Here is a 14,749-nt window from a genome sequence, read left to right as displayed (position 1 = left end):
TACCAAAAAATGAAGAAGAAAAATGATAAAGTAAATAATACAACTAAAAACAACCCCTAACAGGACAACAGTACTAAACCTCCCATACTAAAAACTGGACAAGAAACAGTTCAGGTCTAGTTTGATGTTCAACCCCTGAGGGCTCATAGTTCTTAAACGATTGATCCACTGAGTCTCATTGCGAGAAATGGCTTTTTTAAGATTACCCCCTCTCCAATGACCTTCAATTCTGTCAATACCACAGAAGGTAAACCCACTTGGGTCCTTACCGTGGACCAACTTAAAATGATTGGATAAACTATAATGTTTAAAACCCTTTTTAACTCTGTTAACATGTTCACATAGTCTAACTCCCAATGCCCTAGTGGTCCTGCCTACATACTGAAGACCACAGGGGCAGGACAAGAGGTAAGTGACATGGGTTGTACCACACGTGATGAACTTGTTTATTTTAAAAGACTCGCCTGAGGCATGTGAAGTGAAATCCATAGTTTTCCTTACCCTATGTTTGGATGTTTTACACATCACACACCTCCCACAACTAAAAAAAACCCACCTGATCCAAAAAGGTACATGTTTTCTTAGGCTGATCAACAAAGTTGGGTGCTAATCTCAAACGTAAAGTTGGGGGTTTGGTGTAGATAAACTGTGGTTTGTTTAGTAGCACCTTAGCGAGATCATTATCCTTCAACAGAAGGTGCCAATATTTATGAATAATTTTTTTTCTACCTGTTTGTACTGACGGGTGAAACCCGTCATAAATGAGATGCCAAAGTCTCTATCGTCCACCACTTTTTTCTTAAACAGATCATCTCTATCAGTGCCTCTTACAACTGCCAAAGTCTTATTTAACTCACAAGGGGAGTATCCTTTTTCCAAAAAAACTGTCAAACAAAACCTTAGCCTGTAGCTCGAAATCCTCGATTCTGGCACAGTTCCACCTAACCCTCAAGAATTGGCTTTTAGGAATTGTGCTAAGCCATCGGGGGTGGTGACAGCTTCCTAGCGGAATGTAGCCATTTCTGTCTACTTCCTTAAAATAGGTTTTAGTGGACAGTTGATGGTTCTCTTTGAAGATGACTAAATCCAAAAAATGTATGCTTTGATTGTCAGAAGTTGACAAGAAGGAGATACCAAATCTATTCTCAGCAATTTTTGACAAAAAACGTAAAAATGACTCATTTGATCCTGCCCAAACAATAATGATGTCATCAATATAACGCTTGTAAAACTGAGGGAAATTACTACTAAATATGGCATCTTTTTCCCAGTAACTCAAGAAAAAGTTGGCAACTGAGGGGGCGTACTTAGCCCCCATTGCTACCCCTCTCTTTTGCCTATAAAACTGCTTGTCATGCCAGAAAAAAGTTATGACTCATAGCCAAATCTAAAACATGAACCAAAAAATCTTTGTTTGTTTTCATCTTCGTACATTTTAGGGCCCATACCACAGCTTCAACAGCATGTTTCTGTTGGATATTGGTATATAGGGAATTGACATCAATGCTGGCCAGTATGTAACCTTCATTAACCTCTACTTGTTGTAATAATTCCATGAGGTTCCTACTATCTTTAAGATATGCAGGACAACTCTAAGCCAACGGCTGCAAAAAACTCTCCAAGTATTCGCCAATTCTGGTAAACAAAGAATCCAGCCCACTCAAAATAGGTCTCCCTGGTGGTTTGAGTTGGTTCTTGTGGATCTTTGGTAGATGGTAAATAACTGGTTTTCTTGGGGCAACGGGCACCAGATATCTAGCTTCCTTTTTGTTAATACCTTCATCTTGGGCACTTTTAACCAGACATCTCAGCTTGGCTTTGAATTTATTGATAGGATTAGCCCCCAATTTTTCATATGTATCAGCATCATGGACAAGTCTGTTGAGTTCCATTAAATAGTCAGATTTGTTAAGGATATCTACCCCCCCCCCCTTTGCTAGCATTTCTATCTGCTTATTTTTTTCTAAAGATTCAATACCCCTTTCGATATCAATTTTACGCCTACTAGTTTTAATGACTAAACCTTCTAAGTTACATTGGACCAAGGATTTAGAAACCTCAGAAAAATGACTATTGGGATTTTTAGGATTGAAGACCGATCTGTTCCTTAAATTCGTATGATGATATTCGGAAATTTCTTGTCCTGATTGAGGTATAATTTTACTAAAATGTTTCTTAATATTTAATTTCCTCATGAATTTTTGAAAATCAATAAAAATATAAAATTTATTCAAATCCCTAATGGGAGCATATTTAGGGCTCAATTCTAAAACTTTCAACTCATCTGGAGTGAAAGTGACATTGCTTAAATTAAAAATACCCTGCATTAAGTCTCTCATTTTCTTTTTCCTTTTGCCTCCTCTGCAGCCTCTCCATTTGCCAAGCCTGGAGCCTCCACATATGGTCTGGGGGGTGCCACGGGGTACCAAGGTTTCCATTCCTCTCCCCCATTCATCTGAGGATGTTGGCCTCTCCCCCTCCCTCTGGGATGATTGAATCCCCTCCCCCTCCATGGGGGACCACCATATCCCCTTTTCTGAAAATCCTCCCTATAATTGGAACCAGGGTGTCCTCTCTGTGCTCTCAGAGGTGGGCCTCCCCTGGATCATGGTGGGGCCCAACCTGGACTGTTCCATCCACTGTTATTGCCATAGTCCTGCTGATGGTAACCATGACTATAGTCATAATCCTGCTGGTGATAACCATCAGAAGCATAGCAATCATCCTGTTGCAAGGGTTCATACCTATTGTGTATAGGAACTCCATAGGTATTGATATCAGCCTGGGATAGTTTGGGACCTGTTGACATACCTGTGGGGTGGGACCATAAGTGTTGGATGAGATGCAAGGTGTGGCAGGAATGGTATCGTGATCATCCAAGGCTGTAACCTCTTCAGTCAATACAACATCCTGTCACCTGTACACCTTATTGGCTTTGTAATCATTAGCATCTCTCACATATTTTTTCTTTTTCTTCTGGGTGTCTTTGTCAATTTTACTGATAAAATCCTGTAGATATTTCATTTTTTCTTTAAATTCAGCTGAGCCCTCTAAAGGTGCTAATTTGGCTTTGACCACATTAATATTAGCCTCTATATTCTTTAATTTCTTTTCTTTCCATGAAATGAACAGTTCTAATAATTTCTTTTCAGCATGATTGAAAAAGGAAAACCAGGTGTCATCTAATTCCTTACCAATCATGCCGTCATTGGGAGCTACATCCCAGCTTAGTCTCCTGGGGGTGATACCATCTTTAACATATTTGGTCAGAGTGAACACATGCCACCAGGTTCTAATTTGTTTGTCTAAAGCATTTTTTAGAACCATTAGTGCAAGAAAAAAATTCATCTGCATCAATAACTCTACTAGTGACAAAATTTCATATATCCATAGCTGCTGAGTGCACTCAAACTAGAGAGAAAAATGTGAAAATATATTACTAAATATAAACTTGCGCTGATGGAAACAACTAAGTGATAATGAAATGCAGCTGTTGTAGACAAGGTACTAATCACTTGGATAAATGTGGATAAAAATACACAATATAAGTGAAATCAACAAAAAAGTCCAAATAAAAATCCAAATAAATGCAACTGAAGTGTTAGTCCACAATGAAGTAGGTGCAAAAAATGCTTCACAAACTTGGAGGAGTACAGTGACACCCCTTTTGCATCCCCACTCACCAGAACAGGACAACCCCTAGCTTTGCAGTCCAGGGGTCACTTCAGGCTTGTAAATGGTATCCCACACATGTGGATTGGTGTCAAAACATCAGATGGTGGATCGGTGTAAACATCAGATGATAGATTCCAATAGGAGGCTCTCAACAGGATATACAGGCACCCAGAAATGAAAAGAGGATGGACTAATAGTGAAGTACTGTTATAAAAGTTGATTTAATGCGCATAGGGATCGGTACTTACAAAAAGACGGTTAAAACAGGCATGGATATAGAGCTGTAGATACAGGTAGCAGCCATCCATAGCGTGCGTTCCACAGACCGGAAGTGATGTCCAACCAGGAAATTATGTCAATGCATTTCACCCTCCCTCAGGGCGTCATCAAGGACCTCATTTCCTGCTGATAGAGCTGTCCTTAAATACTGGGAGAGAGAGAGAGAAACTCCCCTACTGAAAACCAATCAGAATGGCATTGCGGCCATCTTGTTGGATAGATAAAAACTGTCATGACCATGGATGCGGCCATCTTGTTGGTTAGATAAAAACTGCCACTACCATGGATGGGGGCATGGTCCATAGGAGACACAAGGTCGCCATGGACCTGGTTGGAAAAAACTAACTTAGAAAATACTTTGATGTCAATTCCGGTGATAAAATCTACTGACTAGGTTGATTATCTATGTCTACTTTCAAATATTAGGCAATGTCGATGTAGAGGTGTGCCATGCTCCTCACCTAAGCAGCAATAAAATGCTGACAGGAAATATCCATTCATGTTCATCTGTACACCGAATGAAAATGTACTATTTTGGTAGGTGAATTTTTTCCTAGTGGGTGGAGCATGCACATAATTTCAAAATTGTTTTTTTTTTTTTTTAGTACTACAACCTGATATTATAAAGTTATTGGTTCCAGACTGCGTACAGTTGTTTTAGGCTAGTTGGACATCATTATTGTGCGTGAATACCATGACGTCTATGGAATAGGGATGATTGATTGACATGACAGTGCAAGCAGCCTTTAAAAACAGAAGCACAATAGCTAGGAGCAGCTTTTTACTTCATATAATTGGTCTTCCCAAATAAAAACCTGCTAGTTTCAGATTAAGAAGGAAGTTATTCTCAGACAGATTATGTGCTTTTTTTCTTGCTGAAACAAGATATAGTCATCCCTAGAATAGATTATTGTTTCTATGCACAATACCAACATGAGTGAAATATGCAATATAGTAAGTGTAGGAGATGTATTTACAGAAATAGTTCAGATTTCAGGTTAATTGCGAGATTGTCTACCCGTCAAGCAACTACTGTATCATATATTTGTAGGAACTTTATTTTTTAACAAACATTTTTCTAATTATACCAATGACTTAAAACAAATTCTACTTTTCACAAACAAACTGTGATATATATATATATATATATATATATATATATATATATATATATAATTCTATTTCAGATGTCAAATATACAGTAGGTAATTTGTGTGTCACATGTCACACATTCTACTTTCATAAATTATGTAAAATATAGACAATATCCTAATATGCTTATTAGCACCTTCATACTTTTATTCTATTTTTAATACAGACTTAGCTCCAGCTAATGGCTAGAAAAGTATTGTGTTATTAAATATAATGTAAACTGAGAAACTGGTTTGATATTTCACCATGACATCTATTTGCAAGCCTGTGATTTTTTTTTTTTTTTTAAGCATAAAAGATTTATCCAGCTCAGGACAAAGACCCACTAGACAATTAGGGTAATTTAAAACAACTGTAAAAAGCCAAATAGGAACCAACACAGTAAACATGACATCTGCGATTTTAATAAACCAAATATAGAGTAGCATTTTATTTTAATTTGTTTTTACTTGCTGATAAGCAGGCAATGTTCTGGTTATTTTTAAGTCTATTAAGCAAAGCATTGTCAAAAAGGGCACTGGGATCAGGTCACTGCCATCTTACTATACAGGATGGAGAGGGTCCTTTTAATGTGGCTTTAAAAGTGCCATAAGAAAAGTGCTAATCCTTTAACTTACATGCTTGGGGATGCCTTTATGTTGTATCTGTTGTCACAGAGCAGTACAATTTTCAAGGACAGTGTTAGAGACACCATATTTTGATATCACATATTTTGGATGTGTAGTTGTTTTTTTTATTTTTACATTAAGCCTGGCTAAATAACAGTAGCAGCACTCCAATCTGATTCATTTGAACTTGAAAAGGGCCTTTTTAGATAGTTTAGGCTGTGACACCTGATTTTCTTATTCAGTGGTAATAGGCCTGAATTTAACAAAGGAAGTAGCAGCCACAGCAGATCTAAAAGCTCTAGAAAAGTTTAAACAAAAATAAAGCTAAAGCCTTCAACCTCATACCTATTGGTCAATGGCAAACCATTTCATAGTATACAGTGCTTTGCAAAAGTATTCATCCCACTTGGCATTTTTCGTGTTTTGTTGCCTCACAACCTGGAATTAACAATGTTTTGTTTGAGGATTTGCATCATTTAAGTTATAGAACATGCCCACAACTTTGAAGATGTTTTTTTTATTGTGAAGCAAACAACAAATAGGACAAAATAACAGAAAAAGTCAATGTGCATAACAATTCACCCCCCTAAAGTCAATACTTTGTAGAGCCACCTTTTGCGTCTATCACAGCTCCAAGTCGCTTTGGATAAGTCTCTATGAGCTTTCCACATCTTATCACTGGGATTTTTGCCCATTCCTGCTTGCAAAACTGCTCCATCTCCTTCAAGTTGGATGGTTTGCACTTGCGAACAGCAATCTTTAAGTCTGACCACAGATTTTCTATTGGATTGAGGTCTGGGCTTCGACTAGGCCAGTCCAACACATTTACATTTTTCCCCTTAAACCGCTCAAGTGTTGCTTTAGCAGTGTGTTTGGGGTCATTGTCCTGCTGGAAGGTGAACCTCTGTCCTAGCCTCAAATCACACACAGAACGATACAGGTTTTGCTGAAGAATATCCCTTTATTTAGCACTATCGATCTTTCCCTCAACTCTAACCAGTTTCCTAGTCCCGACTGCTGAAAAACATCCCCACAGCATGATGCTGGCACCACCATGTTACACTGTAGTGTTCTTTGGGTGATGTGATTTGTTGGGTTTGCACCAGACATAGCGTTTTCTTTGAATTTTTTCTTTGAAAAAGTTACATTTTAGTCTCAGCAAACCAGAACACCTTCCTCCATACATTGTGGGAGTCTCCCACATGCCTTTTCACCATCTCAAAATGCGCTATTTTGTTTTTTGCTGAAAGCAATGACTTTCTTCTGGCCACTCTGCCATAAAGCCCAACTCTATGGAGCATACGGCTTATTGTCATCCTATGTACAGATACTCCCGTCTCTGCTGTGGAACTCTGCAGCTCCTCCAGGGTTACCTTAGGTCTCTGTGCTGCCTCTCTTATAACCTAACCCTGACTTGTACTTCTCAACATTGTCCCTTATTTGTTTGGAGAGTTCCTTGGTCTTCATGGCAGTGTTTGGTTACCGGTGCCTCTAGCTTAGGTGTTGCAGCCTCTGGGGCCTTTCAAAAAGGTGTGTAAATGTAATGACAGACACAAGATTGCACACAGGTGGACATCATTTCACTAATTATGTGACTTCTGAAGGTAATTGGTTGCACCACAGCTTTTTATGGGCTTCATTACAAAGGGGGTGAATACAGCGCACATGCCAATTATCAGTTTTTTATTTCTGAAAAATCGTTTTATGTATATATTTTTCTAATTTTATTTCACCAACTTAGACTATTGTGTTCTGATCCATCACATATAATTCAGATTAAAAAAAACATTGAACTAAAGGCTGTAATGTAACAAAATAGGTAAAATGCCAAGGGGGTGACTACTTTTGCAAGGCACTGTAGTTTGTAAGATTTTTTTTACAGTACCACACTGCATTGTCTTACAAGTGTAATAAAATGTCAAAACATAATGCACAAAAGCACTTCATTACCATAATCCCAAATTCCCTGAACCCTATCCCCATTTCTTCCCAAAAAATTCAAAAACAAATACTTCGGGTTGGTTTTTGGCTCATAATTGGGAGCGCAGGCTTGCATCAGAACAGTGCACAAACACTTGAATAGACAATGAGAAAAAGCAACGCACGTTTTATCTTGCAACAAAGATTGAAGAGTATTTGTCAGAGACAACAGCTTTAAATATTATACAGCTGGACAGTATGTAAACAGCTTGGTAAGGTCATAATCTCAGAGGGAGAGACAAGGCAGGTTTAGACATGACATGCCATAGTGTATTAGTTAGGATCCAGATCTAAAACTGGAACCTCTGTGGTGTCTGAGTGTGTTTCTTATTACTGTGCCACCAGCTGCTGAACAGCTCCCTACCTGATTCCTTGAAAAACCTTACTTTGTGTCTTTCTGGTGAACCTTAAACCCTTTGCACCTCCCATGAAATTCCTGATTTAAGTCAAGTCTCTGTAATTGTTGTTTACCAGATTATTGTGATCCTCTCCAGACAATATCTTGTTCCTTTTGCTCCTGCTAATGTCCATATCTGCACAACCATTTGTTACCGACCACTGGTTTGTTTATCGACTATACTTTCACTTGATCCCAACCTGCAACCAGTTGTTACTGACCTTTGGCTTGTTTACTGACTACATTTCTGCTTGATCTCAATCTGTCACTGAACCCTAGCTTGCTCACCTACTGGTGGGATGGTCCTGAGCACCATGACTTGCACTTGTACACAGCAAACCCCATCACCACCATTATAAGCTCTGGTGAAGACCTGTTAGTGCTTAGACACAGTACCATGGGTGAGCCTGAATCATCCGTCAGGGTGACCTGCTTTTGAACCTATCTTGCTGGTCAGTGGGGGCCACTACTGCTATAGCTACTGGTTTCAAACACTTTAAAACCATAACCCAAAATTCCCTAAACCCCTTCCCATGCCTGGACCCCCAATTATTTCCAAACAATTCAAAATATAGCAAAGTCCAGAAATCAGAATAGGGAAGGAAAGATATAACTGCTCCAGCAGGACAAACAATTGGTAAACCTCTTCACAGGTTCAGAAGCCACAGGTGCTGACAATTGCTAGTAGCAATAAATGGGAAATGGTTCTGGAAAGCCACACTCTGAAGAAATTGCCTTTTTATTCAAAAAATCAAATCAAAATCAAAAGTACATGCCACAGCAGACAGGGGAGCTTAAGAATTTCGCACTAACAGTAGTGCTTACTCAAAGCTGACAATCACAAAACAAACGATTGAATAAATACTTTTCCTTGTTGAACCCAAGTGACTGGATAATTAGTTAATTAATAAATTGATAAATTGATTAATTAATACATGTGTGAATGAAATCCATTGTGATTAGCCACCACGGGCTACAACAAGTACTGTGAACAATCTTTGCCTCTAAATGTGATTAAAAAATGATGAAAATGAAGTAAAAAAGTGAATAAAGTGAAGAAATGATAATGAAATCAAGTAAAGAAGTGCTAAAGAATGAATTTGTGTGCAAAAATGTCAGTGAGAGTGAGAATTATATATGTTATAAAAGTGTGAAGAAAAGGCATATAATGCCCATGAAATAATATATATATAATAAAAAAAAACAAAAAAAAACATATAAGTGTTTGTGTACAAACATGTATATAAAAGTGAATCAAATGATAATATGAAAACGTAAATCAGTTTAAATAAATAAACTGATAGAGTATAAATAGCTAATGCCTGACCAGTGTTATATAAACATGCTTTAAAGCGTATTCAGACATGTTAAATTAAAAGAGTATTGAATTAAAGAAATTGAAACTTCTACATATGAAAATTGCTATAATACACTGGTAGAGTTCATTATTATCCGCCAGGTTTGTATGTATGTACACTGTTCAAAACAAAATGAATATAAATGTCAATAGATGTGTATATGAAAAAAGAGGAAAAAATATACAGTATATGTACAGAAGTTCGTGTGAACCAATGTAAATGAAAGCATAAGTGGACAAGTATGCGTGTATTACAAGATACCAGTGGGTATCAGCATACGTAAATATTTATTTATGCTCCTATGATGAACTCACGTTTTTGACCTCTTTCTGCTTATGCATGAATGTACCAACTTTATAAATTCAGTAAAAATGGTCTAAAGTACAATAAATACATTAATAACAAATATTTATATATACAGTGGGGACGGAAAGTATTCAGACCCCCTTAAATTTTTCTCTCTTTGATATATTGCAGCCATTTTCTAAAATCATTTAAGTTCATTTTTTGTTCCTCATTAATGTACACACAGTACCCTATATTGACAGGAAAACACAGAATTGTTGACATTTTTGCTGATTTATTAAAAAAGAAAAACTGAAATATCACATCTTCCTAAGTACTCAGACCCTTTGCTGTGACACTCGTGTATTTAACTCAGGTGCTGTGCATTTCTTCTGATCATCCTTGAGATGTTCTACACCTTCATTTGAGTCCAGCTGTGTTTGATTATACTGATTGAACTTGTTTAGGAAAGCCACACACCTGTCTATATAAGACCTTACAGCTCACAGTGCATGTCAGAGCAAATGAGAATCATGAGGTCAAAGGAACTGCCTGAAGAGCTCAGAGACAGAATTGTGACAAGGCACAGATCTGGCCACAGTTACAAAAAAATTTCTGTTGCACTTAAGGTTCCTAAGAGCACAGTGGCCTCCATAATCCTTAAATGGAAGATGTTTGGGACAACCAGAACCCTTCCTAGAGCTGGCCATCCGGCCAAACTGAGCTATCGGGGGAGAAGAGCCTTGGTGAGAGAGGTAAAGAAGAACCCAAAGATCACTGTGGCTGAGCTCCAAAGATGCAGTCGGGAGATGGGAGAAAGTTGTAGAAAGTCAACCATCACTGCAGCCCTCCACCAGTCGGGGCTTTATGGCAGAGTGGCCCAACGGAAGCCTCTCCTCAGTGCAAGACACATGAAAGCACGCATAGAGTTTGCTAAAAAACACCTGAAGGACTCCAAGATGGTGAGAAATAAGATTCTTTGGTCTAATGAGACCAAGATAGAACTTTTTGGCCTTAATTCTAAGCGTTATATGTGGAGAAAAGCAGGCACTGCTCATCACCTGTCCAATACAGTCCCAACAGTGAAGCATGGTGGTGGCAGCATCATGCTGTATTGGTGTTTTTCAGCTGCAGGGACAGGACGTCTTGTTGCAATCGAGGGAAAGATGAATGCGGCCAAGTACCGGGATATCCTGGATGAAAACCTTCTCCAGAGTGCTCAGGGCCTCAGACTGAGCTGAAGTTTTACCTTCCAATAAGACAATGACCCTAAGCACACAGCTAAAATAATGAAGGAGTGACTTCACAACAACTCTGTGACTGTTCTTGAATGGCCCAGCCAGAGCACTGACTTAAACCCAATTGAGCCTCTCTGGAGAGACCTAAAAATGGCTGTCCACCAACGTTTACCATCCAACCTGACAGAACTGGAAAGGATCTGCAAGGAGGAATGGCAGAGGATCCCCAAATCCAGGTGTGAAAAACTTGTTGCATCTTTCCCAAAAAGACTCATGGCTGTATTAGATCAAAAGGGGGCTTCTACTAAATACTGAGCAAAGGGTCTGAATACTTAGGACCATGTGATATTTCAGTTTTTCTTTTTTAATAAACCTGCAAAAATGTCAACAATTCTGTGTTTTTCTGTCAATATGGGGTGCTGTGTGTACATTAATGAGGAAAAAAAATTAACGTAAATTATTTTAGCAAATGGCTGTAATATAACAAAGAGTGAAAAATTTAAGGGGGTCTAAATACTTTCCGTCCCCACTGTAGGTACATGTAAGGCAACCATTATATTAAAATTAAAACTGCTTATGCTTGGTATCATAATCCAATAACATTGAAATTGAAACTTCTACATATGAACATTGCTATAATACACTGGTTGAGTTCATTATTATCCGCCAGGTTTGTATGTATGTTCACTGTTCAAAACAAAATGAATATAAATGTCAATAGATGTGTATATAAAAAAAGAGGAAAAAATATATATGTACAGAAGTTCGTGTGAACCAATGTAAATGAAAGCATAAATGGACAAGTATGTGTGTATTACAAGATACGAGTGGGTATCAGCATACGTAAATATTTATTTATGCTCCTATGATAAACTTACATTTTTGACCTCTTTCTGCTTATGCATGAATGTACCAACTTTATAAATTCAGTAATAATGGTCTAAAGTTCAATAAATACATTAATAACAAATATTCATATATATGTACGTGTAAGGCAACCATTATATTAAAATTAAAACCGCTTATGCTTGGTATCATAATCCAATAACATAAATCATATAAACATATTGACATATAGACATGTAAGCACTTAAAATCTGCACCAGAATCTATATTGGCACTAATGAACACCTGAACCCACTCAGTTCTGTGCATACGGAACTCGTTTAAAACAATGAAAAAAACATTTGGCAAAAGTATACATATTGAGTATCGTTGGTGTAGCTCTCAGAATCCTCCAAAGGATGGGGAAGAAGATGTTCATGTAAACTTTAAATCTAAGTTAAAATATAGATCCAAATTCAAATTTACAGCAGAACCCTTATTTTTAAACCAACTAATTTTGAAAAAAACCCCAAAACCAAAGCCTCGATTTATAGATGTAACTATCGACAGATAGCAAATGTAAAACAGAGGGTTAGGTAAATGGTACACAGCGGTGATAATAATGAGCCGCTGTGCCCATGTTATAGTGTGACAAACGGGATCATGAGAACAATCCCTCCCTGTTTGAAACTGCAGACAATGATCACCTGAAAAATGAATAATGTATTGATTGGAATCTGTCCCCATATAGTGACACCCCCGGCTGTGTACCTAGGCAAACAAGCCTGATATCAATCGGCCAATCGTGTTCAGAGAACGATCTCTGTCCCCATATATCATGCAATCACCTAACATTCATTGACGGCAAGTAAATCTAGTTGTTAATGATATTGAAATTGTATCCCCAACTAAAGGGATTAAGCTGCATATGAGTTACGTATGGAATAAAGACCATTTTCATCTAGTAAACCCGGCCCTGTACTTAGGCAAACAAGCCCAATATCAGTTGGCCAATCGTATCCAGGGAACGGCCTTAATCCCCATACACCATATAATCAACTGACACGTGATGGTGGCAAGAAGATCTAATATTTAATTATGCTGATGGTATGTCTCTAACTACAGGGATTAAACCACATATGTAATAAATAATGGGTCATTCGTAATAATGGGAAACATCCCATTCGAAATGTGATCCTGACGGAATTCTTGTATGCAAAGAGAAGATCCAAAATACTTTGCGCTTGCAAAGCACTCTGAATCTATCTCCTCCTCTTTTAGGCACAACAATCTTCTAAATCCCCTGGATGTAAAGGCTGTATATGTCCTTGAAATTAACTAGGTTCCAATGTTTAGCTACGGAACAGCCCACATATGACAAACATATGACAAACTTCACATGTAATTAAGTACACCAAGAACTGAGTATTACAATTTATAAATGATGAAATATCAAAAGTTTTGCCATTAGTGCAAGACTGCACATGCTTGCCCTTCTTGATGTGACGACAATAATTACAGTCTTTAATACAACATTTAAAATTCCCTTTAAAATGCAACTAGTGGGATCCCGATTGTGTGTGTGAAAAGAGACTAGGTGAAAGAGAGCTGCCCAACGTGGGTGCTCTTCGGGATACTGATCTAATGCCGTTAGAAAGAATCTCATGGTAAGCGGGGTCATTGAGTAGAATCGGAAGATATTTGACTACTGTACTCTTCATCTTGGTAAACTCTGAACTATAAGGAGTAGAAAAAAATGGGACATTACTAAAGGACAGTGAATATTTGTTGTTTTTACAATTTTTCTTATTTGTATTGTCCAAAAGTAGAGATTTTCTGGGAATTGCACTGGCAGCAAGGAAAGCTTTGTTAACAATTTTGTCTGAATACCCCCGTCTTTAAATCTGTGACTCATGTCTGTGGCTTCTCTCATAAAGCCATCTGATGTGCTACAGAGGCGTTTTAATCTGAGAAACTGTCCATAAGGTGCACCTTGAATGGTGTGACCTGCGTGGGCAGAATTGGCTCTCAAAAGTGCATTACATGCCGTAGACTTTCTGTGTAAACCAGTAACTATTATACCATCTGTTCCCATCCATCAGAAATCTAGGAATTCCATGGTGTTCACCCGAAGGTCACCAGTGAATCTCAGATTCAAGGTATTGTCATTCAAAAATGAAAGCCACTGATCTAGATTAACTTCCTCATCGGATGTAATAAACAGAAGATCGTCAATATAATGGCAGAAAAATACAGTATCAAGGCGATGGGGGCTATCATGTCCAAAGATGCGGGTCCTCTCCCACCAACCCATGTATAGGTTGGCTAATGAGGGTGAAAACTTCGCCCCCATATAGGCACCGCATCTCTGGAGATAATAGCCCCAGTCAAACATGAAAAAATTGTGACTCAAAAGATAGTCCAAGGACTGTAAAATAAATTCTTGGAGTGCCAATGAACGTTTTCCAGACTCCCTGAGAAACCAAGCTACTGCCTGTATGCCTAAATGGTGTGGAATGCTTGAATACAAACTGGTCACAGTCACATCACAACTAATCCACCTATAGTTGTTACTCCACTCAAGATCATGTAGTTTATTGAGTAAATGTTTAGTATCTCTGAGGAACCCAGGGAGACCACACACACAAGAGGCTGTAACTGTCCATCTACTCATTCTCCAAGGCGCTCATTGAGCGAACCTATCCCAGCAACTATGGGTCTATAAACAAGTGGATTTAACCCCTTGTGGACCTTGAGTAGATGGTGAAATAGTGGCATGATTGAGCACTCGAGGATAAACAGCTCCTTTTCTTTATCAGGAAAGAGGCCAGCATGGACTGCTCCATCTAGGAGCGATGACAGAACTTTTTTAAAGGGGGACGTGGGGTCAGCTGTAAGTTTTTGGTAAGTGTTAATGTCAGACAACTGATGTAAGGCTTCGTTCTTGTATGT

This window comes from Aquarana catesbeiana, linkage group LG04, assembly GCF_042186555.1.
Source record: "Aquarana catesbeiana isolate 2022-GZ linkage group LG04, ASM4218655v1, whole genome shotgun sequence".
NCBI lineage: Eukaryota > Metazoa > Chordata > Amphibia > Anura > Ranidae > Aquarana > Aquarana catesbeiana.
This window is presented reverse-complemented; position numbering follows the sequence as displayed.